This window comes from Vombatus ursinus, unplaced genomic scaffold (genome assembly GCF_900497805.2).
Source record: "Vombatus ursinus unplaced genomic scaffold, bare-nosed wombat genome assembly UNPS02014818.1, whole genome shotgun sequence".
Taxonomy (NCBI): domain Eukaryota; kingdom Metazoa; phylum Chordata; class Mammalia; order Diprotodontia; family Vombatidae; genus Vombatus; species Vombatus ursinus.
The window spans coordinates 494,892-521,225 of NW_020954596.1; the positions used below are offsets into that span (position 1 = coordinate 494,892).

Consider the following 26,334-nt stretch of genomic DNA (forward strand, 5'->3'; position numbering starts at 1 on the left):
TTATTTTATCCTTACAACAACCCTGGGAGATAAATGCTATTATCATCCCCATTTGATGGATGAAGAAACTGAGGCAGACAGAGGTTAAATAACTTACCCAGGCCCGCACAAATAGTTGAGGCAGGATTTGAACTCATCTCTTCCTAACTCCAAGTCCAGTACTCTACTGCCTTTGCTGTGGTCATACATCTTGTAAGTGGTATTTGAACACAGGTCTTCCTGGTTCTAAGTGTAGTAGCTTATCCACTGCGCCTTACTGCTTCCCACTGGCACCCTATCTCACAGGGCCATTGTGAGGATCATGTGAAGTAACATGTTTAAAGTACGTTGTGAACTTTAAGGTGTTATTACAATGTCAGCTTTTTTTGTTCATAATAATATAATTATCATTTATATTTAATACACTATCAAATATATAACATACTCTTATAATACCTATAATATATGAGAATAATTATATTTAATATAAATTATATTATGTTGGCCTTCTTTCTTTCCTGCCCCATGCTAACTTAATACATAGATCAAAGCCAGAAATCGAGGGGCTAAGTAGGAAAACGTGGTACGAGTCTGGGAGCAGAAGACTTGGAACCACGAAGAGCTGACCAGAGAAACAACAGGGAAGGCTGAGCATAGAGACTAATGATGGACTGATAATGATGGACTTTGCTTCCCACAAAGCAACATATTTTGATGTCAGAAGCATGCCAGCCCTTTCCACCTTTCTCTTCTTCCCCATTGACCCCAACATACACAGATTCTCTGTCTCTCTCTGTCTCTTTCTGTCTCTTTCTCTGTCTCTCTGTCTCTATCTCTTTCTCTGTCTCTGTCTTTGTCTCTTCCATCTCTCCCCTGTCTCTGTCTGTCTCTATCTCTATCTCTGTCTATGTCTCTATGTTTCTCTCCTCCCTGTCTCTTCTGAAAGCATCACAGTTGTCCACTTGAACAGTGAGTTCCTTTTCTGGCTTCCTCAGACCACTGCCTGCCCCTTGACCTTGACCTCCTGATTCATCCTCCTCATTTCCTTTTTAGTCCAAGCTGAACTTTCCTTTGCAAGTTATCCGAGAAGTTTGGCCCCCATTATCAACAGACTGAAAAGATATATATATTTGTTGTTGTTGTTGTAACTGTCTCCCTCAGTTTCTCTTGGATTCATTGTTTTCTCAGCCTAGAGTGTTTGACTTATCCTGGAATAGTTAGATATAGGACTGTGTGTGCATGATTGACTCTTCAGCAAAGAGACAAGAACTGATTTAGCCAAATTAGTATTGGCCTTCAGAGTAATCCCTTTGGGAGGCTGAGCGTGTATTCCAACATTAGGTCACATTTAATTCACCTTTACGTAGCGTTCTAAGGTTTATACAGCACTTTACATTTTAGAAAGGTGCTATTAGTATCTTCATTTTACAGGGGAGAAATCTGAGCCTCAGAGTGGTTAAATGATTTTTCCAGGGTCATACAGCTAGTAAAAGTGTGAAACAGGATTTGAATCTGGACTTTCTTGACAGTCAGGTTCAGTTCCCTACCCATTATGCCATGAGGCCTCCTCACTCAGAGATGTAACTAAACTAAACTCCCATCTTTTACTGGAGGCCTTCCCCAACTCCTCTTAATTGTGTTGCCTTTCCTTTGTTAATTATTTCCTATTTATCCTGTATAGAGCCTGTTTGGGTATGTTCACCTTCCCCATCAGATTGTAAGCTGTTTGAGGGCAGAGACTGGTTTTGTATTTTTTTTGGGGGGGGGGTTTGCCTCTTTTGTTTACTCAGTGTTTAGCAAAGTGCCTGACACCTAAGTGCTTAATAAATGTTAATTGATTGAATTACTTCACCTAAGGCAAAAACAGTTGTGGAGGAGATAAGTCAGTAGTGAAGAGGACAACCTGATGATCATGGTGGTGCAAATGATATATAGTCTGTGTAGGCCAGGGCAGGGTAGACAACAGTAGGATGACAGGGACCAGAGGTGGCACTGAATTAGGTATAGTCACACCAGCAGAAGCAGCATTCTGTCCTCGATAACAGAGGTGTCAAACACATGATCCAGAGCCACAACACTCCTGAGTAAGACTGAACCAGATCAAAATGTCATTTGGAAATATTTAACAAAATAAACAAAATTACAGTAAAACAGATAACACTACATTTTAAAACTAAGTTAATATGTGGTCTGCAAGGATACTCATCTACGAATTAGTGGCCCTCACTTGTATTTGAGTTTAGAACCGCTGCTCTTTGGAGGCCAGCTCCTGCTATCTCTGGGCTTACCAGAGAAGTATGGATAGAGGGGATACTTTGGGGGTGGCAACTAGGGCCTCCTTAAAGTGGTAGCGGCTTGCATTGCACAGATGCAGTATTAGAAGTTTTATAATGGAGATCTCTGGATTGTCCCAAGAATGAAGCTCCCTCTCCCCAGATTTTGTTGCTCTGGGTCAAAGCCCTTATCACTGTGCCCTAAGTTATGGCTCAGTTAACATTGCTTACACCATCTACATGCCCCTCTCTGGGGGTGAACTACTGTGATTTGCAAAACATTCTTTTGTATATACTCATCAGTATCTGAAAATCTCCATCTCCTGAAAGTGGATCTGATTTTTGGACACTGATGAAAGCCATTTGCAATGCCATTTGCATAGGGACTCTGGTGAGTGATGAAGCTGGGTAAAACCATGTCTTTCACACTACTAGGAGAGGCTGCAAGAGAACGAGCCTTTTTCTTGTGAAGCTTGTAAACTGAATGTGAAAGTCCTTCCAAACTAAGGTTTCTCAAAATCTTTTGTGTAACATTATCACTGCCAGAATAAATGTGTAGCCCCACTCAGCAACTCCTTTAAAGCACAACATTGTTGTGTAAGTTCTATTGAATAATGTTGTATAGGTTCTATTGAATGTTTCCTATTGCCTTGGAGTCATTTCTTCCATCCCATGATCCTCACAGTGCCCAGTGGAGAGCTGGGAACATTGCAAGGGTTCAATAAAAACTTGAGAAGGCATGCTTTCAGGGAAGTGATTGAAGAAAGTGTTACAGACAGGCTTCAGTTTCCAGGCAGCCTTCAGAGCTGTGATTGTGTCACAAACAATGACACGGGCTCAAACCAAAACACCTTAGAGGTATAGTAGGTGTTTTCAAACCTATTTAGTGTGAGTGCCTGGGAAAAACAAATACAAAAATCATTTGATATCTTGATAGCTACAACATATATGCACATTGAGGAATCATCTTCACAATTACATCAAGGATTTGTCATGAGGTATAATTCATGATTGTGGTTCTGATGGGATCCTCTCAATCCTTCACTTTAGGAGTAAAGTATTTTCTGATTCTTTTGTCGTCTTTCTTTGGATGTAATATTGATTTATTGCCCAACATTAAGTGGTAAGGAGAAAATTAATTGAGGCTATTTGATGGGGCTCTGAATATGTGCATAGTCAATTTCAAGATAAGCCTGAATGAATTTCTTTGTCACGTGACAATATCAGGTCAAGAGAGAAATTGAGCAGGAAAAGGAGGTCAGAAGAGTTGAAATTGTTAACCCTGTTATTAATAATAACTGACATTTATGTAGCACTTTGCAATTTGCAAAAATACTTTTCATACATTATTTTATCTGATCCTCACAACAACCCTGTGTATTAAGTGCTCCAGCTTTATTATTTGCATTTTATAAATCAGGAAACTGAGGCTGAGTGATGTTGAAGTGATTAGCCCAGGATCACATTGCTAGCACTTATCAGGGGTAAAATTTGAGCTCCTGTCTTCCTGACTCCAAGTTCAGTGCTTCATTCACTGTGCCATGTAAATCCACAAAAATCATTGCTGTCAATGATGATGATTATGACACTTACTCTATGCCTACATGAGTGTTTTATTCTTTTCAAAGTGTTATTAGCTCCAAAAGCTTCTTTGAGTCTGATGACAAATAACCTTGCAAGAGTCAGGATAGAAAACAATTAGAGATTCATGAGGCTGTGACATTGATGATCAGTTTTCTTTCATTTCATATTTAGCAAACATTTATCAAGCTCTTCCCATGTATAATGCATAGTCTATATAAAGTCATTATTTCATGGCACCTTTGTCAACTCAAGTTCCACTTTCCTCATGAATCTGGGAATTTGACCTCTAGAGAAAATAGATGTTGAAAGAAATGCAACTTTTCTTCAAATATAGATGGCAAAAGATTGGCTAATCAGATTTGATTTGCTATGATGCATTAGGCTGTCTAGAAAATATCGTTGCTATGTTTTCATTTGCATCGAGATATAAAAAGAACATTTTTCTTTAAGGTAGCTCGGCAAACAGGTAGCTCAGGCAGCAGTCACGCTGTGATGCAATGCTTGGACCAACAAAGTCAGTCTTTGTCCTAGGTCTTCTTCCTTCATCTAGGCAAACCAGGCTTTCTAGCAATAGCCATTGTTTCTAGGAAACAGGAAACAAGGCTTAAATATTAGTTTTACTTCTGTAACTCTTTCTTCAGCTGCCTCCCAGAAAGTAGGATTCATTCACAAGTTTTTTATTGAACTCCTGCTATGTTCCCAGCCCTCCACTGGGCACTGTGAGGATCATGGGGTAGAAGGAATAGCTCCAGTTCACTAGGAAACATTTAATAGAGGATATTATCAGAAGTGAGATAGTACTCTATGCATTGTATGCGTGCATGTGTATTCATTCAGTTCATTCAATAATTATATATTAAGTGCCTGCTATGTGCCAGGCACTGTGTTAAGTGCTGGGGATGCAAAAAAAAGATAAAAGGAGCTTATAATCTAATGTAAGAGACAATATGCAATCAAATATATACAAAGCAAGCTATGTGCGGGATAAATAGGGAATAACTAAAAGAGAGAAAGCATTGGAATTAAGAGGGGTTAAGGAAGGCTTCCTGTAGATGGTAGGATTTTAGTTGGCACTTGAAGTCAGGGAAGTCAGTAAAGGAAACTTTCTGTGGTTGTTTTTTTTTTTTTAAATAAGACTTAACAAGAGTAAGTGATTTAGAACCAGACAAGGGGTGTTTCCTGGCCCTTTGGAGCACTTAGCAATTTGACTACATGGATTTATTTTTTTTTCCAATGTGACTGGGTTGTGGGAAGTGCACAGTCCTTATTGCTTTCCTGTTGGCATGAACCTAATACCATTCACATTTTCCAGTCAGGTGCAAAATTTTGAATATTTCCCAAATTGTGAGAATTTTGCTTAGTTCCCTGCACGCCCTTCCCTTCAAATGGATGGGCTTGCCTAGTCAATTTTCCAGGCAGCCTTCAGAGCTGTGATAATGTCACAATCTATGACACAGGCTCAAACTGAAACATCTTAGAAGTAGTGTAGGTGTTTACAAACCTATTTGGTGAGAGATCCTATTCTCCTGAAGTCTGTGTAAAGGACTAGCCAAGGAGAGCTGCTCACATGTCCTTTGTGTTCGCTTGGTCTTGGGGAAAGGCCATATGGCCCCATGTGTGCCACTGGTGTCTGACGTCTATTAGCTCTTTTCCTTATTCCACCGGAATTTAGCACTCCCTGAACCATTTCTTAAAGGTGAAATTTGAATATTTATAGTGGAGGGAAAGCAAGCCAAAGATTTGTTCAAACTTGGTGAATAAAAAAATAACTTTATTTTGCTCCATCACTTAAGGGGTAGAATTTCTTACTGCTCTATAAATTTAGAAAGCCCAGCTCTGTAGTCCAGTTCAATCCAATCAAGCAAGCATTTAAGAAGTTGCTACTAGGTTCAAAGCACTGTTAGTTAGGTGTTAGGGACACAAAGACAAAAATAAAAATAGTTCTGGCCAACAAGAAGCTTATATGTTATCAAAGGAGATAACATGTAAAAAATAAGTCTACATGTAGTGATTTGAGAAGGAAGGGGAGAAAACGAATGAGTAAGGGAATGAGGAAAGGCTTTTTGTGGGAGGTGGCACATGAGCTGAGCCTCAGAGGAAATAGATTCTAAGATACAGAAGTGAAAAGAGAATACATTTCAGGCGTTGGAGGACAGTTGGTGAAAAAGCACAAAGGAAGGAGAGGGAATGTCCATTTCAGGGAATAGAAAGTGGCTGGAATGAAGAGTGTGTGAAGAGGAATAATATATGATAAACTTGGATTCAGATTTTGAGGGGCCATCAATATCAACATGAAGAGTATTTTAGGTATTAGGAAGTGAGAGAATGTTCTTGAGCAGGGAAATGATGTGTTCAGATTGGGTTTTTGGTAGGTTATTTTGTTAGTTGTGTGGAAGCTATATTAGAGAAGGGAAATCTTGGGAACCAGGAGTCCCATTAGGAGACTGTTGTAATAGTTCAGATAAGCAGTTATAAAAGTCAAAACCTGGGTAGTGGCTGCTCAGGTGGAGAGAAGGGAGTGGATGTGAGCCACATTTTGGAGGTAGAATTAACAAGACTTGGCAACTCATTGAATATTGGGGTAGTGAGGGAAAGGGGGCGAATCAAGCATCACTCTGAAGATGCAGGAGTGGTAAGGCCTGCGGAGAAGTTTGGAGATAGAGTGAATTTTGGAGTTGTGTTTGAGGTGCATATGGTGCATTCAATTGGAGACATATACTAGGCAATTGGTGCTTAGCGACAGGAGCTCAAGAAAGAGAGGGAGAAGAGGTTAGCTGGGAGCCAACTTCAAGAAAATAATAATTAAGCCTATGAGAGGTTATACGGATATCAAGAGAAAAGATAGAAAGAAAAAGGGCTAGGCCAGAGCCTTTGGGGACACTTATGGTTAGGGTACTAGAATATGGATGATGATCTATCGAAGGAAAAGGAAGAAAAGAAAAAGGAAGTCAAATGGGTAGGAGGAGAACCAGGAGAACCAGGTTGGAAGTCAGACTGAAATGGGTTGAGAAGCAAATGGGAAGGCAGTGAAAGTAGGATGCTTCTTCTATTAGTTTGGCTATGAAGGGGAGTGGAGATTTAGGGAATGCTGGCGTCAAGTGAGAGACCAGCTGCTTGCTATGTTGCTCAGAATCCCAGAGTTAGAAGAAACTTCAGAAGCCAGCTGTTCCAACCCAGAGTCCTGTGTGGGTGAACAAACTAGGCTCTTTTTTTGCTTTGGGCGGGTCAAGTGCAGGAGTGTTTAGTTACAGTGTGGCCTTATCAGATGTTTATTGGGTGAATTTTTCAAAGATGTTAAAACATAGAATATAGACTTTTCTTACCTCATTCCTTCTTAAGTCATCAAGCATTTATTAAGTGCTTACTAGTTAGTCCTAGTTAGTGAGCGCAACTCTGATGGGCTGGTTGTTTGAATGCCAAATGTATACTTGCCAAAAAGACTATTTTATGGAGAACTCACACAGGGCAAGCACTCACGTGTGGTCAGAAACAGTGATAGAAGGTCGCTCTCAAGGTCTCTCTTAAGAACTCTGGAATTGATTGAGTGACATGTGAGTCACTGGCACAGAACCACCCAGCATGGCATGCCCTCATCAGAGAAGGTGCTGTGTTCTATGAGCAAAGCAGAATTGAAGTAGCTCAAAAGAAATATGAGATACACCAATTTGGAGAAACCACTCCAAATGCTCACATGAACTATTTGTGCCCAACCTGTGGTAGAGCATTCCAAGCTCATATTGATCTGATCAGATACAGTCAGACAGACTCTAATACAGTGATGTTGTTTTCATCCTCTTAGAGAATGAAGGATAACAACCAACCAACTAGTTAGTGTCAGATACTGTGCCGGTGATAGGAATACAAATAGAAGTAAAAATGAAGATAGCTCCTGCCCTCAAGGAGCTTATATTCTAATTGGGGAAGACAACACATAAAAGAGAGCTGAAAAGCTGGATGGGAGGGGCAGGCCAAGAAGGTTCTCATGTAGGAGCAAGGACAAGTTCAGAGAATCAGAAATAGAGCTGAGAGGAATAAAATGGCCTGAGTTCTTCCTCAGAACAGAGGTTTCCAGGAAACTCACTGATCAGAAGACAGGGCCACAGAGATACAAGAGTCTTCCAGTGTGAAAGGTCTGCTGGAGCTGGAAAAGTCCAGAAAGTCAATCTGAAAAGTACCTATTAGGTGCTAAAATACCTTAAATGAAATCACAAAATTTCAGAACTGGAAGAGTCCTGAGAAATCATTTTGTCTTAGAAGCACAGAATCTTAGAGTTAGAACAAACCTCAGAATCAAACCCTCTACCTGATGTGTGAATTCATCTGCAAAATCTTTGATAAGTATAATTTTCTAGGTTCCACTTGAAAATCTCTAATAATGAGGAAGTTACTACTTCCTTTGGTAGCTGGTTCTGTTTTTGTGCAGCTCTGATTATTACTAAACTTTTCCTTAATTTGCTTCTCACTAACTTCCCCTCTGAGTTCTCCATAAAATAGTCTTTTTTTGTCAATCTAGTTTTACCCACTGAAGCCACATAGCTCATGTCTTCTTCCATATCTAGCCCTTCAAATATCTGAAGACAATGATACTTCCCCCAACTTCCAAGTCTTCTCTTGTCAAGATTCTAAAAATGATATATTTCTGAAGAAATGTAGGTGCCCTTGCTAGAAATGGGGGGAAGGTGGTGGTCGCATCTCTATATCTGAAGGGGGTACCAATAAGACAAAATCTGGCTTGTTGGTAGGTAAAGAAAAAGTGGAGCCAGGAGTACATTACACAATATATATATAAAGTTGTGGAATAGTACCAGTTGGGACAGTTCCCTGTGACAATACTTATGAGACCTTCCTTCAGATTGACTTCCATCCATTTTATTTACCCACCTATACTTGAGTATCATCATTAAAAAAAAATTAGCACTTAACTTAAATGTCATCCAGTCTTCCTCTTTCCATCAAAATCTCACAAGGATATCACTGGAGAGTGTCATGTGCTTTGCTGACATTCAAGTATACCACATTATCCCCTTGATTGATCAGTCACTAGTAACCCTGTAGAAAAACTACATAGAATTTGTCTGGAATGATTTGTTCTTTGTGAAACATTATTGTCCAACCTTTTAATTTTATAGACAAGTAAACTGAGGTCTGGAGTGAGGTCTCAGTGTGACTTGCCAAAGGTCACTATTAATTAATCACAAATCTGGGATAAGAACCTTGGGTCCCTTGCCTCCCTGGCCAATGTTATTTCCAGCACATAATGCTGTTTTTTTTTCTTCATTTAGAATGAGTTTTCCCATTGGGTTTTCACCACCTAGCAACTAAAAGTCTATACTCTTTCACACAGTTCTTGAATACAAAGATACGTCTGATCAACTGAACAAGAAGGAGTCTTTTCTTCAGCATCTCTCATGAGTGTTAGCTAATGTCTACTCAAAGGCCTCCATTGAAAGGGAACCTAGCAAGCGAACCACTCAAGACTTGTTACAGATCAGTAAGGCAACCTTATCTGAAAGACAAAAGGTTAAGCCTCAGTATTTAAAGGGACTCTCTTTTTTCCTTCAGTATAGCTAGTGCAGAGTGCCATAAAGCTTTCTCTCATGAGTGATTGCAGCTGAAGTCAGATGATGTTTTCCAGTTGGTACTTGTACATTCCATGGGTATCAGGTCTTTCCATTTAATTATATTCAGTGAACATTTTTAAAACACTTACTATTTAACTATGCAAATTGATTTACATAACCTCCTTGGTCCTTTGTGAAGAAACATTTCCTGCCCTCCTGGAGATAAAAGTTTAGAAGGGCGATAGATAGATATAAAAATAATTATGGTACATGATAAGTGAATAAGAGTTGCAAAGTACCTTGTAAAGTCAGAGCTAGGGCAAGGGGAAGGGTGGAGACTTTGGAGGCAAAAACATAATTATCTCCTGAGGGCAGTAAGGCACAGGGAACATAACTTTCTGGATGAGCTTTAAAGAATGAGTAGTGTTTTAACAAGTAGAGGGAGTGTAAGAAGGCATTTTGGTCATAGAGAAAAGGATATGGAAAAGGAGTGGAAGTGGGAAAGTGTGGGGCATGTGAATCATAGCTTTAGAGCTGGAAGAAAACCAGATGTCATCTAGTCCCAAACCAGCCATTTTATAGATAAGGAAACTGAGCTACTCAATTACTTTTCCAAGATCACACATGTAGTTGGTAGGTGGGCTAGGATACAAACAAATCATTTGATCATACATCCCATGTTCTTTACCTGTATTAGGCAGTTCAAGTCAAGTCAAGTCAACAAGCATTTATTAAATGTCTTACTAGTACAAGGCACGATGCTAAGTGCTGGAGACACAACAAAATGCAGAAAGAATTTTTGAGTGGGGAACTGGGAAGTGTGTGAATGGGGAAGAGGACAACAATGAGTAGTCCAGTTTATCTGGAGAGTATATTATGGAGAGGTGAGGGTAATAGTATGTAAGGATAAAAGAGTAGAATGGTATCACATTATACTTAGATACTAAGCTAAGGATCATAAGATTTATGGGATCTTAGGATTTAGACCTGAGAAAGATCTTAAAGTTCATCTAGTTTTTTCCCCTCATTTTACAGAGGAAGGAACTTATGCCCAGAAAGGGAAATGATTTGCCAAGGTCACAAACTAACTAACAGAGTATGGATTTGAACCTTTGACTAAATCTAAATTTGATCTAAATCTAATATACTTTCAAGTGTACCACCATAAGCACTTCCTATGAGTGACGTACTATTCTGGGCTTTGGGTTTGCAAAGATAAAAAAATGACATGGTAAGCAGAAAAAAAAAGCGTTAGGACGATTATTTTTCTGTCACCGAGAAGCTGAGAATTTCTTAATCATAAGAGTAAGTATACTTGTGTTGGTTGAGATTTTGCAACATCTGGTGTTTAAATTGGGACAGCTTATTTTTAGTCTCTAGTATGGCCAGTAAATTGATTTTCTTACATTATCAGAGAATTTAGAGTTGGAAGGCATATCACTATAGGGAAATTCTCTCTATAGGATATCCCTGAAATGTGGTCATCGGGCCTTTGTTGGAAAAGGAATGGAAAGGTCACCATCAGGAGCAATGTTATGCAAGGGGGAGAAAGGCATTGGCTTTGGAGTCGGAGGACTTGGGTTCCAGTCCTAGCTTTAGCATTTACAACTTAGACTACTTTGGGCAATTCATTTAGCCTCTCTGGGCCCTGAAAAAGGAGGAACTTGTAATAGATGATTAGTCATTTTCTTTCAGCTGTAAATTTTTGATCTGCTGTTGTCTGTTCCACTGTTGGTCATCTCAGATTGTTTGAAAGTTTTTCTCTATGTTACTGACATTAATTGAATTAGATTGCATTGAATCGTCCTTCTTGTCATGTCTTCACTCTGTGTTTATCCCTGTTAAATTTTCTTTTGTTGTTTTCAGGCAATAATTCCAGCCTATTGACATTTTTTAATTTTAATTCTGTTATCCCTCAGTAGCAACTTTGGCATCAAAGTTTCTATTGCTTCCATAATTACTGAGGTTAAAAAAGGTTTTTGTCAAAATTATTTATTTGTTTTGACATTCATCTTTTAAAAAAATTGAATTTCCAATTCTCTTCCTCCCTCCTGCCCTTCTCCCACCCATTGAGAAGGCAAACAATAAGATATCAGTTATCCATGTGAAGTCATGCAGAACATACTTCCATATTAGCCATGTTGCAAAAAAAAAAGGCAGGAAAAATAAAGAAAGTAAAAAAAAATGCTTCAATCTACACTTAGGGTTCATCAGTTCTCTCACTAGAGAGGGATAGCATTTTTCATCATCAGTCTTTTGGAATTGGTTTAGATCATTGTATTCATTAGAGTAGCTAAGTCTTTCACAGTTGATCACCATTACAGTAGTGCTGTTATTATGTACAGTGTTCTTTTCATGGTTCTGCTCACTTCACTTTGTATCAGTTCACAGTTTTTCCAGGTTTTTCAGAAACTACACCTGTTGTAGAAAAAAAAAAAGTCAAATCAAATACAACAAAGAACAGTAAAACTTTACTCCAGCTTGACACAGAATCAATGATCAAATTCTTTGTGGCTGTTCAAGCAGGCTTGGTGCAGATCCAAATAATTGATCTTCAGGACTTTGATGCTTCTCCATTTCCTCAGTCCATCACCCATACTCTTGTTTCACTTCTTTTCTTTCATGGTCTTGACTCTTTGTTTATCCTTACTGTTTCTCCCGTGCTAATCCTCCATTTTGAGTTGTTCCTCCACCGTTCTATTTCATTACTACACTTAAGATGCCAATCACTACTCAATGAAACTACAAAATGGTGCTGATAGGATTCATTGCGAATTCTTGCTATCCAAGGGGAATTCCTTTCAAGTAAAACTTGGATGAAAACTTATCATCCATGTTGTAGAAAGTATTCTTGTTCCAAGGCAATTTGGACTCATTGTCTCTTGATGTTCCTTCCTACTCTGTTGGGAAAAACATAGCAATACAAGGATAAAACAATAATAAAGACTATTCAAAATAATTGATTTGAACTTTGTTCTCATACAGTCTATGATTCTCCATTTTGTTCTCAAGGATATTACAAGAGACTGTCATATATTTTGTTGATAATGATATAAATGTCTACAACATTTCCTCAACTCACCATCCTATTTGTGCTACCAATAAAGGTAAATCAAGTTAGTTTGGTACAATACGTTGTTAGCTAACCCATTTTGGATTAGAATAATCACTATATTCTTTTCTAAATTTTCACGTCTTTTATTGAATAATTTTTCTAAAATGTCCTCAACATTCATTCATACTTCATCATTTTGCAGCCAGGGGATTACGTGAAGAGGGATGAAAGCATATCTAGTGGGAGTTAGACTGCTGCCCAGTAATTATATAGTTATCAGTTTTTATACAAATATATAACATGTAGTTAAGATGCTAGAGGCCCTTTACGTTTCTTTGACCAAGGACAAAAAAGCAAAACTTAGAACCTGATTTATTTATTACTGGTGTGAAGCATCAGTGCTGACTATGTTTGTTGCCCCATATATTTTGAAGGTTGCAATATTTTCTAGTAAACCAATTCATGCAGACATTGTCAATAAAATGAACAGCTATAATAAAGCTTGTGTGTGTACACTTTTATTTTAAACTTAGGACAATAACATATTTTGTAAGAGGAAAAAATATTTCGTGAAATCCCCTCTGTATATAATCCTTGACTTAATCATTTCATTTTTTTCAAGGTTTTATAACTTTTTCCCCACTAAGGAAATAATATGAAGATATTTGTTATGTAAATGAGGAGCTAAAATTATTCTTTATCTCTGAAAATTAGTGAGATACATTGTGATTGAATACCAATTTCAGTTAATAAACCTTTTGGATGTGTAAATTTTCTGAATATTTAATTTACTCTTTGAATTTTAAAGTAAACATAAGTAAGACATTTGATTAGAGCACATGATAAAGGGTATTGCAGACAGTTAATGTGATTCCTGTAACAAATGAAGCATTTGCAAGTCTTTTTTTTAAAATTCCAAATTATGACTAATCAACTCATGAAATTTTAAAAAGCATTTGCTTATTATTTAAAAATTTTTACTTTATGATAGAGATGTTTTTAGTATGTTTTTCATGATGAATCTTCTGATTTGGGGATTTATCATTTTGAGATTTAAGATGCTGTTAGGGGCTTTAACTAAGGAAACTCTAAGCCTGATTGTTGAACTCCTATAATTTGGTCACATCACTCAAGTCAACACTTTTGATTAAGAGAAGATAAAAGGCACAATGTGTACTCCCTTATGTCAGTGATATCTCTGAGGACCAGTCTCAAATTAGTGCTAAGTTGAGAGTCACGTTTACAAAATGATTTTCATATATATTTTAAAGTAATGAGACATGCAGAGTTCAAAAGAGGGTGTAAGTATACATCTGTGAAACAGAAACTGTCATTCAACACATTGATTAATAGCACATATTTGAATATGCTTTTGGTTCCAAAGGACCACATGCAAAGAAAAAAGGTTAATGAGAAGATAGGTAATGAATGTGTTTGAAAACATGAATTATTTCAAACTACATGATAAATTTCATTTTTTTACAAGACCGCTGTGAATATACTAACTATTCACATATACGTATTACATATATGTATGTATATATGTAAAGAGACTTCACAGGTTAGCAAAATATAGGTAGGTGGGGAAATAGTTCAGCTTTCTGACTTTCTTTTTTTAATTTCATATTTTATTTCCCCCTGATTACATGTAAAAACAATTTTTAACATTCATTTAAAAATATTTTGAGTTCCAAATTCTCTCCCTTCCTTCCTCCCTTTCCCCCTTCCCCACTCACTGAGAAGGCAAGCGATTTGGTATAGGTTATACATGTATAGTCATACAGAACATATTTACATGTTAATCATATTGTGAAAAAAAAAACAGACAAAAAACCCAAGAAAAATAAAGTAAAGAAAAAGTAAGCTTCTATCTTCATTTAGATTCCAACAGTTCTTTCTCTGGAGATGGATAGCATTCTTCATCATTAATCCTTCAGAATTGTCTTTGACCATTGTATTGCTTAGAATAGCTAAGTCATTCACAGTTGATTATCGTACAATATTGCTGTTACTGTATTATTCTCCTGGTTCTGCTTATCTCATTTTGTATCAGTTCATATAAGTCTTTCCAGGTTTTTCTGAGAGCATCCTACTCTCAGATAATTGGTTGTCCAATTATTTTTAAATTATCTCTCCTGGATCTATTTTTGAGGTCAATTGTTTTTCCAGTGGAATATTTCACATTTTTTTCTATTTTTTCATTCTTTTGATTTTGTTTTATTGTTTTTGATGTCTTATAAATCATTAACTCCCACTTGCTCAATTCTAATTTTCAAGGAATTTTTTTTCGGCAGTGAGCTTTTGTATCTCCTTTTTCATTTGGCCAATTCTACTTTAAAAGGAGTTCTTTTAGTTTTTGTAGAACTCCTATAATGTGGTCACATCACTCAAATCAAGAATTTTTGTACCTCTAGTACCATCGTGCCTTTTACTATTTGGCCTATTATGTTTGTTTGTTTGTTTGTTTGTTTTTTTGGCTAGGCAATGGGGTTAAGTGACTTGCCCAGGGTCACACAGCTAGTAAGTGTTATGTGTCTCAGTCCAGATTTGAATTCAGGTCCTCCTGAATCCAGGGCTGGTGCTCTATCCATTGTGCCACCTAGCTGCCCCTATTATGTTTTTTAAAATGTTATTTTTCTTACATCTTTTTTTGTGCCTCCTTTATTAAACTATTGAATCTTTTTTTCATATTTTTCTTGTACCACTCTCATTTCTCTTCCCAATCTTTCCTCTTCCTCTCTTACTTGATTTTTAAAATCCTTTTTAAGCTCTTCCATGGCCTGAGACCAATTCATATTTTTATTTGGGGCTTTGGATGTAGCAGTTCTGACTTTATTGTTTTCTGAGTTTGTGTTTTGATCTTCCCTGTCACCATAGTAATTCTCTATAGTCAGGATCTTCTGCTGTTGCTCATTTTTCCAGCCTATTCCTTGACTTTTAATTCCATGATAAAGTGGGTGTCTGATTCCAGAGTGGAGAGGACACTGTCCCAAGTGAGGTTTTTTGTGCAGCTGTTTCAGAGATAATTCTGGGGATGTGTAAGTTTTTTGTTCTTCCAAGGTTTATGATCTAAGGAAAGGTGTGTTTACTACTCTCTTGGCCTGTGCTCTAGTCTGTGGGTGACCACATGTACTCTTTTCTGCCCTGGAATTGTGACCAGGGTCCCAGCTCCCCTGCTACCACAAGCTGTGGTGTGCTAGTGCTCCTCCTCACTTTGGGACTAAGATCCAGGACTGTGATTCAGATCCAAGTATGGGTAATGCAACAGAATCCTGTCCCTGGTGCCAACAAAGGGACCCCTGTAATCTCCTTCTTACTACTTGTCTGACTTTCTTATTGTCTGTGGGGCGAAAGTCCAGAAACCACCATTGCAGCCACTGATTCAGTTGTTCCCAAGGTCTACTGCTGGTTTGTTGGTATGTGGCCTGTTCTGGACTGCACTCCACTCTCACCCCAGTGCAACAGACCTTTCCTGCTGACCTTCTCAGTTGTTTTGTGCCAGAAAATTGTTTCACCCAACCCTTTTGTGGGTTCTGCCACTCCAGAATTTATTTTGAGGCATTATTTAAAGTTTTAGAGGAGTTTTGAGGAGAGTTCAGGTGAGTCTCTGCCTTTTTTCTGCCACCTTGGCTTAACCAGCTTTCTGACTTTCAATAGGCCCTACTAAAAATTGACTTTATTGGAATTTTTAATGGCAAAGCACTCTGAAGAAAGGGTTTTATTTGCAAATAAATTATTCTATTACTTGACATGTCGGCATTGTCTCAAAATACAAGGAAACAATCATAGGATTTATTGAGCTTATAAGGACATATACAGTACTATGGGAGTTGGATGTTAAAACATAGTCCCTTCCCTGAAGGGGCTTATATTTTAGTTGAGGAAATTGGAGAGATACATATGAGGGGGAAAAGGCAAGAAAGAATTAAACAATAATAAAGACCATAAGAGACTGCAAAGGCAATGCCTGATTAATTTCCAGATAAACATTAGAGACAGTAGGTAATGTAGTTCAGTGAAGAGAGAACTAAGTAGGCCAAAATGAACTGAGAAGGTTTCATGGAAAAGATAGGATTTAAACTGGCTTTTGAAGAACAGGTAAGGTTCCTACTTCCAAGTCTTGACCCTTGCCTAGCATTTGACCCTTTCCACTCTCTAAATCTAAATTCTACTCTTCTTTCAAGGTCTTTTTCAAATCCTACTTACTCCATAATACTTTCTCTGGTGACCTGAGCTCTTGATAGTATCTCTCTTCTCTGACCTCCTTTCTCATATTATATTCTACTTTTCGGTTATGACTGAGCCTGTGATAAAGAGACTTAAACCTTTTTCTGTCCCCTATGCTCGTTACAATGGCTTGCACCCAGTAGGCATTCAGTAAATGTTAGTTTATTATGAGATGCAATGAGGATAAAGAGGACTTTTTGTTGGTACCGCCTTCTACATGAAACTTTTTTCCCTTCATTCCCGGCTCCCATATCATGGAGATCTTTCCCTATTTCTGAGATCCTATAGAAATGAGTGCTCCACTTATTTGACATTGAAGCTATATTCCCTATACTTTGGGCTCCCAAAATAAAGATCCATCTTGTATCCCTATGAACAAGTATGAATCTAGATATGGATAGTATCTTGTACTGACTAAATGCTTTCCACTTCATGAAAAATGGAAAGACCATGATAGGATGCACAATTTGAGAAACTTGGTTAAGCTTCAATAGATGGTGATGTACTCTGTTCATTGGTGTTTCCCAGTTGGTTACCACGAACTCTTTCATATAATCTATGGCTTAGCAAACTTAGCCTTGTTCCGTTTCCTTACACACAGCATTCCATCTCTTGCCTCTATGCCTTTGAAGATGTTGTCCTCTGTGCCTGAATAATCTCCCTCCTCACCTCTCCCTCTTGGAATTTCCAGCTTCCTTCAAAGGAATTGTCTTACTCTTGTTATATCCAGAACATTTAGCACAGTGCCTGGCACAGAGTAAGTGCTTAATAAATGCATGTTGATTAATTGATTGTTTGATTGTGGAGATCCATTTGCAGGTCCATGCAGGAAATGGTAAGACTCTAAGAAGAATTCAGTATTTTCCTTGTCAAAAGTTCCTTTTTATGGCTGGATGTAGGGCTAGTTTATACAGGAGTGTTACTAGATGATGTCAAGAGGCGGAAAAGACCAATTTGTCATCCAAATAAATGACCATGAAGAGTCTGTTTTTGAGAAAGTACTACGGGAGATGAGGGTAGACAGTCACCCATATAAAATGGGTATTTTAGTAGATTCAGTATGAGTCAGCAGTGTGAATTATTAACCCAGAATGCTAATGAGATCTTAGAGGCATAGGATACAAGACAAGATAGAAAGAGTTGCAGTATTCTGCCACAATCATATCCTAACTGGAATAATATGTAAAATTTTGGATGCCACATTTTGGAAAGAATATTGACAAGCTGAAATAATCCAAAAGAAAGCAACCAGGGTGGTAAAGAGGCTCAAGATCATGCCAGATGCAGATCAGTGAGGGACAATGTTCAGCCTGGGGAAGGGGGGATGTGGGAAGGACATGGTAGCCATGTTCAAGTACTTAAAGGGTTATCATGTGCAAGAGGGATTAGATTTGTTTGGCTTCCCCCCACAAATCAAACCTAGGATGGATGGAGGTGGGGAGCTTCAAAGAGACCAAATTAGGTTTGCTGTAAGGAAAAATGGATGAACTCTCAGGGTTATCCAAGAGTAGAACAGTCCCAAAGTCAGTGGGTTCCCTTTCAACTTTGAGCAAAGGTTGGACAGCAACTTGGTGGCTATGTTGAATTCTTATTCAGATACTCTGATTAGGTGGCCTCAGGTTTTTTCCACCTCTGAGATTCTGTGACCTTTCTTTTGATGAGATAATATCATACAATCTGTATGGTATTATTCTATATTCAAATGTTCCCCAGGAGTTTGGAGCATGGTTTCTCGCTCATCTTGCTCCAATATGCATCAGGTTATAGAATACATAAAGATCTAGCTTATTATTAACTAAGTGATATTAGCTTTTGTTGCAAGAAATCTTAATATTGTTCAATTTAATTCTGGTTGATTGAGGGGATGACACTGGGACAGAGCTGGTTCTCTGATGGAGATATTAAAGAAGTAGGGTACTTGCCAGTGGTATTTCCCTTTAGATACACTGTTCCTATGTGCAGGTACCCATATTGCATAAACTGTGCACTGTGGGTGGGCTTGAGGTGGGGGGGTAGAATAGGGTAATGGGAATGTCCTCTTGGGGCATGCTAGCTGACACAGAACATGCTTTATATATACCTCTACACCTCTGGGGTTTTTTGTTAGCTACAAGGGACTAGGGTCTGGGAATAATTGTTCCCTTCAACTTGACCCATAAAGGGTAGGTAGCATCAGGAGATTGATAGGAAGGTTAAAGTGAGGTGTTCTTTGTGGGGTACAGATCAGATGAGAACATCCACAAACTACTGAGGGTATCATTCTCTATGTGGAAAGAACAAATCTTATTTAAGAATTGGAAACCAGCCCTACAAACTGGCTTAGCTGCAAGAAGAGAGGACAAGTATAACAGGAGGTAAACATTGATATTTGTGTAACTTGGTAGGGCTTCTTTACTTTCTTGATTCTTAGAAGCAATAACTTAGGAAATCCCACTGAATCTGGTCTTTAAGGAGAATTCAGGGGAAATGAGCAGGGTGTATGCAGGAGGAATGATATCATGTCCCCTCGAAACATGCCATCACAAGGGATCAAGAACACTCTGGTTTGGATTTTCTAATAAAGGCAATAAGGACAACAGTATCTGTAGGCTGGTCAATGACAAGTACTGGGCTTTGTTCATCTCTAGATGTCCTACACTGCCCAGAAAAAGACTTGCACATACTGGATACTCAATAAATATTTGTGGAATGAATGAACGAATGAATAAAAAATGAGAATCCCCAAAATAGCTTTCCTCCACAGGCATTATTTCTTTAGTCTTGTTCTCTCTGTAACTATCTTCAGTCCCCTAACCTTTTTGCTGTCTTATGCTTTTGCTTCTTGCAAAGACATGTCCATGGGTGTCACAAGCAGCAGCTGAGGTGGGATGGGAAACTAGAGAATCCATACCTGTCACTTCCCTATCACCACATTCATTAACATTTCTAAAAAAATACATTTTATTTGTGATGCTGAGAAAATAATATTGCTACCATCTGTGTCCCTCTGGGCCTATTTTTCATATTTTTAAAAGAGCAAGGATTGAACGAGGGTGGGAAGGGTGGGGGCTGTCACCTTTCTCTAACGAGCAGTTATTACTTTATGACTTAAGGTATATTTTTTTCTTGGGAGTTTCCCAAACACTTCATACTTAGAGTCCTGAAAGCAAAGAAAAGCTAAAAGAAGTTTCTTCTTGCTCATTGCCTGGCCTTATGCGGTGTTTAAATGCAAATCATTGTTGATTTAGGAGTCTGACAGATGTGAAGCACTTACAGCAGCTGTCATCAGCATTCTGTTTTGTTTTTCAAGCAGATGTTGAATCTGACTTCAGTGCAGTGCTTTTGCCAGTTTTTGAGGGAGAAGAAAGAGCAAAAGCAGACAGAAATCATCATGATATTCATCATTTGGTTTCCTTTCAAAACATAATTGACATGATTAATGTCAGCACTGGGAGTGCTTTACTTAGATGTCAAGTCATAGAAGTGTTGGGTCATCATTCTGATAAAACTAGAGGCTGACTTTGGGTGATAAGCTGTAGCTAACAGTTGCGTTCATCCAGAAATGGGAACCAAATAGAAAGGATTCCACATTTTCTTGGTTTGGTAAGCAGAGAGATCCATGGATGATCACTAGCCACATAATGGAGTCCTGTCCAGAGGTTATAGCATCCAAAAGGCAGTGTGAAAAATTAGCCAAGTCTCAGTAGTGCAGCATTTGGAAACCTTGCTTCGTTTTCACATTTCTCATAAAACTTTGAAGTTCTCCATTGCTTTGCTTATCACCTTACTTGTTTTATCACAGTTGTTCATAGGCAGCTAGGTAGTACAGTGGAGAAAGCACTGGACCCAGAGACAGGAAGACCTGAATATCTCCTTCAGCTTCAAACACTTGAGTGAGTCACTTAACCTTTATCTGCCTCAGTTTCCTTAGCTGTAAAATGGGGATAATAATAGCACCTACCTCCTAAGATTCTTGTGAGGATCAAATAAGATAATATTGTAAAGTTCTTATCACAGTCCCTAGCACATAGCCTTTAACAAATGCTTGTTCCTCTCCTTTGTTGCTTACCTCTCTCCCACCCTCCCTATCCCCCATTATATTATCAATTCTTTGGAATCAGTCTTGGTGCCAACCCATTTTCATATCTTCAGGGTCCAGCATAGTCCTTTTACCCAGCAGATATTTAATAAATTTTCATTGAATAATTTCTCTCAGGCATGTTGACCCAATGCCAGTCAACTCGAATCCACACAAACTCTTGATGCTCAAATCTCTATGGAGACAAATAATAACATCTGTTATCCAGGTCCATTATTCAGCAGCATGTGTGTGCTTGAAAGAAGACCTCCTGGTCAGACTATTTGCTTGAAGGCAGAGTCACCTTCTCACCAGCTGTGTCATTTGTGGAACAATCTTCTTTGGGTCATGTTTTTCCAATCCTTCTTTGCCCTTGACTTTGATCCTAGACTCCTATTTACTGTCCCATATGATTTTTTTGTTTTTGCATTCTCTTCTACTGAGTAATAAATAATCCCTCTTCCCTGACCTTAGTCCCCTCCTTTATCCGCATCAGGCCACCAATAAACCTGAGGTGAGGCAGGAAGACATAAACAGAATCAAAGAAAGTAAAAAGCCTTGTCCTCTAAGAGAAGAGTGCAACAGACCCTTGATATTCTGGGAAACAAGTTCTAAAGATCGCATATATAGGAAAATCCTATGAATTCTTTATGGTACCATACTGGTAATAAGTACCATTAAGATTATGAATCTCTGCCTTTGGAGAAGGTCTTATCTCTGACTCTCCCCCTTCCTTTTTAGAGATCTTTATTTTTACTTTATTTTGAAAACTTTTATTTATTTATTTTTAGAAATCTTTAGGGAAGCGACTTTAGGAATAGGCGATACGAATGGGATGGATGTAGAAAAGCAGATTTCAAAAGAATGGAGGTATCCTGGACCAAAGCTGTGAGAATTGTAAACCCATTTGGTTGAAACTATATCCTATTGGCTAACTACAAGGTATCTTGTCTCCTGGGAAAGGTGATGACAGCCATCTGGAGGAGAGTGGAAGAACTCCAGGAACTAATAAAGGAAGTGAGCTGCAAGTGGTGAAGCTGTAGGAGACAGTGATGCTGGGAGTTGATCTATGGAAAGTAGAGCCATAGCAGGACTTAGAGTAGAGCCACAGCAAAACAGAGCTACTAAGTGCTTCCTATAGGGCCCTTGAAGTAAAAGGTCTTAGAGAAAAAGTAGTGTAATATAAACAAGGGGGTTCCAGAAGGGAATTCCAATTTGGAGGAACAAATGCTGGTTTCTCACCCTTGCTAGGACCCCATGCATGGTAGTATCGTAAAGCACAAAGACTATACAGGACCCTGGGGTTTGGTTGCCCATTGAAGGTAGGGAATCTCTTCACCCTCTAAGTATTTGGACGTGATCTTTTCTTTTTTTTTAATTTTCCACTTAAGAGTATTTTATTTTTTTCCTATTACATGTAAACATAATTTTCAACATTCACTTTTATAAGATTTTGAGTTCTGATTTTTTTCTCCCTCCATCTCTTTCCCCCTCCCTAAGATGGCAAGCAATCTTGTATAGGCCATACATGTACAATCATATCAAACACGTTTCCAAGTTAGTCATTGTAAAAGAAGAATCAGAACAAAAGAGAAAAACCACAAGAAGGAAAAAAAGAGAAAATAGTATGCTTCAATCTGCATTTATACTCCATAGTTTTCTCTGTACATGGTTAGCATTTTCATCCTGAGTCTTTTGGAATTGTAGATCAGAGGTTCCCAAAGTGGGTGATACCACCTCCTGGCTGATGCTGGAATGATCCAGAGAGGCAGTAGTCGCCTCAGGTGAAATTAGGGGGCATTGAATAAAAATGAGGGGGCAGTGGAAGTGTAAGGAAAGAAGAGAAGATAGGAAAATTTTTAAAAACCATTCATACATGTTTCATCTGTTGTGTAACAGAGTTAAAGTCATAGTATGATTACATTATTTTCCAAATAAACACACAAATACAAGTTATAACTGATCAGTGGGCAAGTCCACTGATAGGTCTTAACAAACAAGTGTTGGCAGGCAAGCTTGTCGAGCATTGTCAGGAAATCCAGCACGTATCAGCAGGAAATATATGCATGTAATGACTTACTATATGATACCATATGGTTGCATAATGCAATATTGCATCATCAAAATTTAATATAGAAAAAACCCACAAATTTACAATAAATTATTAAATTTAAAATGTGCCATTTAAAATGTATTTTTTAAATGATTCGAATTTTTTAAAAAAGCTAAAAGGTTAAATAAAGTAGATTTCTGGCGGGGGGGGGCTCATTGAGTAATTTTTTTTTAAAGGGAGTGGTAGACCAAATAAATTTGGGAACCTCTGTCTTAGATCATTGTATTGTTGAGAAGAGCTAAGTCTATCCTAGTTAATCTTCACACAATGTTGCTGTTACTGTGTATACTGTTCTCCTGGTTCTTCTTACTTCACTCAGCATCAGTTCATGTGAGTCTTTCCAGATTTTTCTGAAATCCACCTGCTCATCATTTCTTATACCACAATAATATTACATTACATTCATATACCACAACTTGTTCAGTCATTCCTTCATGATCCTTTTCATAAAAGTGTGTAAACAACATTTATAAGTTTGTTTTATGTTTTGGTCCTTCTGAGTCTGGCTGCTTATAAAAAATGTTGGTAGCTGTCCTTAGGGAATTACAAATACTGATGTTCCCAGTTTCTACTAGAGTAGAGTAATGAGCCATAGGAGTGAGAGATCACCAAAGGGTGCCTGGCCCTTTGTGTCCAGAGTGAGCTTCTAAGGTGTCATGATACAGCAGAAAGAACCCTAGATTTGGAATCAGAGAATCTGAAATCAAATCATGCTTGTGCCACTTAATATGTGTATGATCTTGAGCAGCCATTGAATTTCTCAAGGCTTCATTTTCCTCATCGGTAAAAGGAGGAGGTCAAAATATGTTCTTTAACATTAACATTTAACATTTAGGTCTCTTCCACCACTCAGTCTATGGTTTTATTGTCCCCAGCTGGAACAGAATGCTATTGTCTATAACACAAGGGTTACATAATCATAGAATGTTAGGACTGGAAGGCACATTAGGTATCATGTAGTCCAATGTCCTCAGTTTACAGATGAGGGAACAGGGACTGGGAGAGCTCAAATGACTTTTCTAGCGTTATACAGGGAGTAAATGGCAGAGCCAGGATCTGAAGTGTGTGTGTGTATGTGTGTGTGTTTGTGTGTGTGTGTATGTGTGTGTGTGTGTGTTGGGGGGCAGGGATAGTAATGGAGTGGCTTACATACATCTCCATATATACCTTCTCTCCTTTCTTTTCCTCTTATACCATCCTCCTCCTCCCATAGGTACCAATGACCTCTTAATTGCTAAATCTTATGGCCTGCTACCCCATAGCCATAGAGAATCATTGCTGGAGGAGAGCGTGTAATTTCTCAGTGACTTTGGAATCAGGAATTTGAGAATGCAGGAGGTTGATGCTACATTCTGAATTTAAGTTTTTCTGCTTGGAAAGAAGCCCTAAGCGAGAAGGATAGTTGCTGAACTAAACACGGGGAACAGCTGTTTAAAGCAATAATCTGTGATGCCGTCTTTTCAGAAAAGCCCTAATTATTCTTCCACCAAGAAGTGATGTTTCACTTCCTTGGCAATCACCATGGTTTCTGGTGCAAAAAAAAAAGTTTGAGGTTTTTTATACATTATTCAACTTGAGTCATTAATAATATTTTATCAGAAAAGGATTGTTTTCTATTAAATACACAATGCTGAAAAGGTTTGTTGAATTCTTAATTTAAAAAAAAAGATATCACGGGACAGAAATCTACTGTGTGAAGTGAAGCATGTGAGTACACTATCTTTGTTTAAAGTTCCTTACAACCTGGACCTTAAACTATGTCAGGGTTAGTATGCATAACTTCCTCCCCACTCCCCAGGCTAGTTGACTTGCTTTTTGCAATGCACATCATTCATCTCCTGCCTCAGTGCATTTGTATAGGCTGTTCCCCATTCTTAGAATGTTCTCCCTCCTCATCTGTGCCTCTTGGAGCCCCTACCACATTTCAAGGTTTATATCTTTAAAGTGGTTGGTGTAAGGAAGGATTGACTAGGCCAGACTAGGAGCTCATATTGGAACAAAATGAGATATTTATAGTTCAGTCAGCAGTTTAAAAAAAGGAGGTTTATTTAGCCATAGCATAGAAGAAACACTCATTAAGGATTTGATACACTTCCTATAGAGACAAGAAAAAATTTTGCAGTGGGTACAACTAGAGCCTTATAAGAGAGAATGGAATGACTGCAAGAAACTCCCAGTATCATTTGAGGGCCTAAGAGAATTGAAATGAGAGATAAGGAGTGAAATGAAGATTCTGTGTTAAAAATTTTATTGATATATTTTGTTGTTACATCACCTTAATTTGCATATGTAAATCCTTTCTTCTCTTCTTCAGAGAGTCATCTTTTATGCCTGAGAATAAGAAAACATAAATTCAACTCAGCCAATTCAGCCAAAAGCAATTCAGCCAAGCTAACCATAACATCAACCAAATCTGACATTTTATACAAGGTTTCATGCTCATTATTTTCTATCTCTACAAAGAGAGAAACTACGGAGATGCATTTTCTACTTTGGTGCCAAATTTGAACACTATAATTATACAGTGAACTGGTTTGTCAAGAAACAGTCTTTCTTTCCAGTTATTTTGTTGTATTTATTGTGCATGTTATTTTCTTGATTCTGCTTGCTTCCTTTTGAATCGGTTCATGTGAGAATCTCAGACTTCTTTGCATTCTTCATGTATGCTGTTTCATTTATATCCATGTATCAAATTTCTTGATCATTCCCCAATCACCAGACACCTACTTTGTTTTCATTTCTTTGCTATCACAAAAATGTATCAATAAATACTTTGGTGGATACGGGAATTTTCCATATTTTGCATTCTTGGGATATACACTCAGAGTAGAATCTCTAGGTCAAAGGTGTAGACATTTTAGTCACTTTCTTATTAGCAGAATTCCAAACTGCTTCCTAGACTAGTTCAGGTTCCTAATTCAGGCCTAATTCAAGGTTCCACCATAGGCTATTAGTGTCCTTGTCTTTTCATAACCCCTCTATCGTTGACTTTTCCCTATTATGATCTTAGCCAGTTCACTGGGTGTGAGGTGTGAGGAAACTTTAAGAGTGCTATGATTTGCATTTTTTTGGAGCAATCTTTCATATGGTTGTAAATAGTTTGCAATTCCTCTTTTTGAGAACTGTTCATATCCTTTGGCCATATATTTCCAAATTCATTGGGAATGATTCGTAATTTTGTGTATTTGTGTTAGCTTCCTTTATGACTTAGATTTCAGAAATATATGCAAAGATTTTTTCAATCAATAGTCTCTTCTTTTCCAATGGTGTATTGATTTTGTTTATGCAAAAACATTTCATTTTTTCAAGGTTGACAAAATGCTTTACATATATATTACCTCTTTTGATCTCATAGTATCCTTGTGAGGTAGGTGCTATTATTATTTCCATTTTATACATGAGGAAACAGAGGCTGACATAGGTTAGGTGACTTGTTCAGTGTCACACAGCTAATAAATGTCTAAAGTAGTTTTATAATCTCACAC

The 26,334-nt window shown here is 38.0% G+C and overlaps 1 protein-coding gene across 1 annotated transcript in view; it reads left to right on the top strand.

The window, feature by feature from the left end:
• Nucleotides 1-26,334, top strand: part of LOC114023659 (spondin-1-like) — a 369,204-nt gene that overhangs the window by 97,717 nt on the left and 245,153 nt on the right. The gene's annotated exons all lie outside the window — the stretch shown is intronic.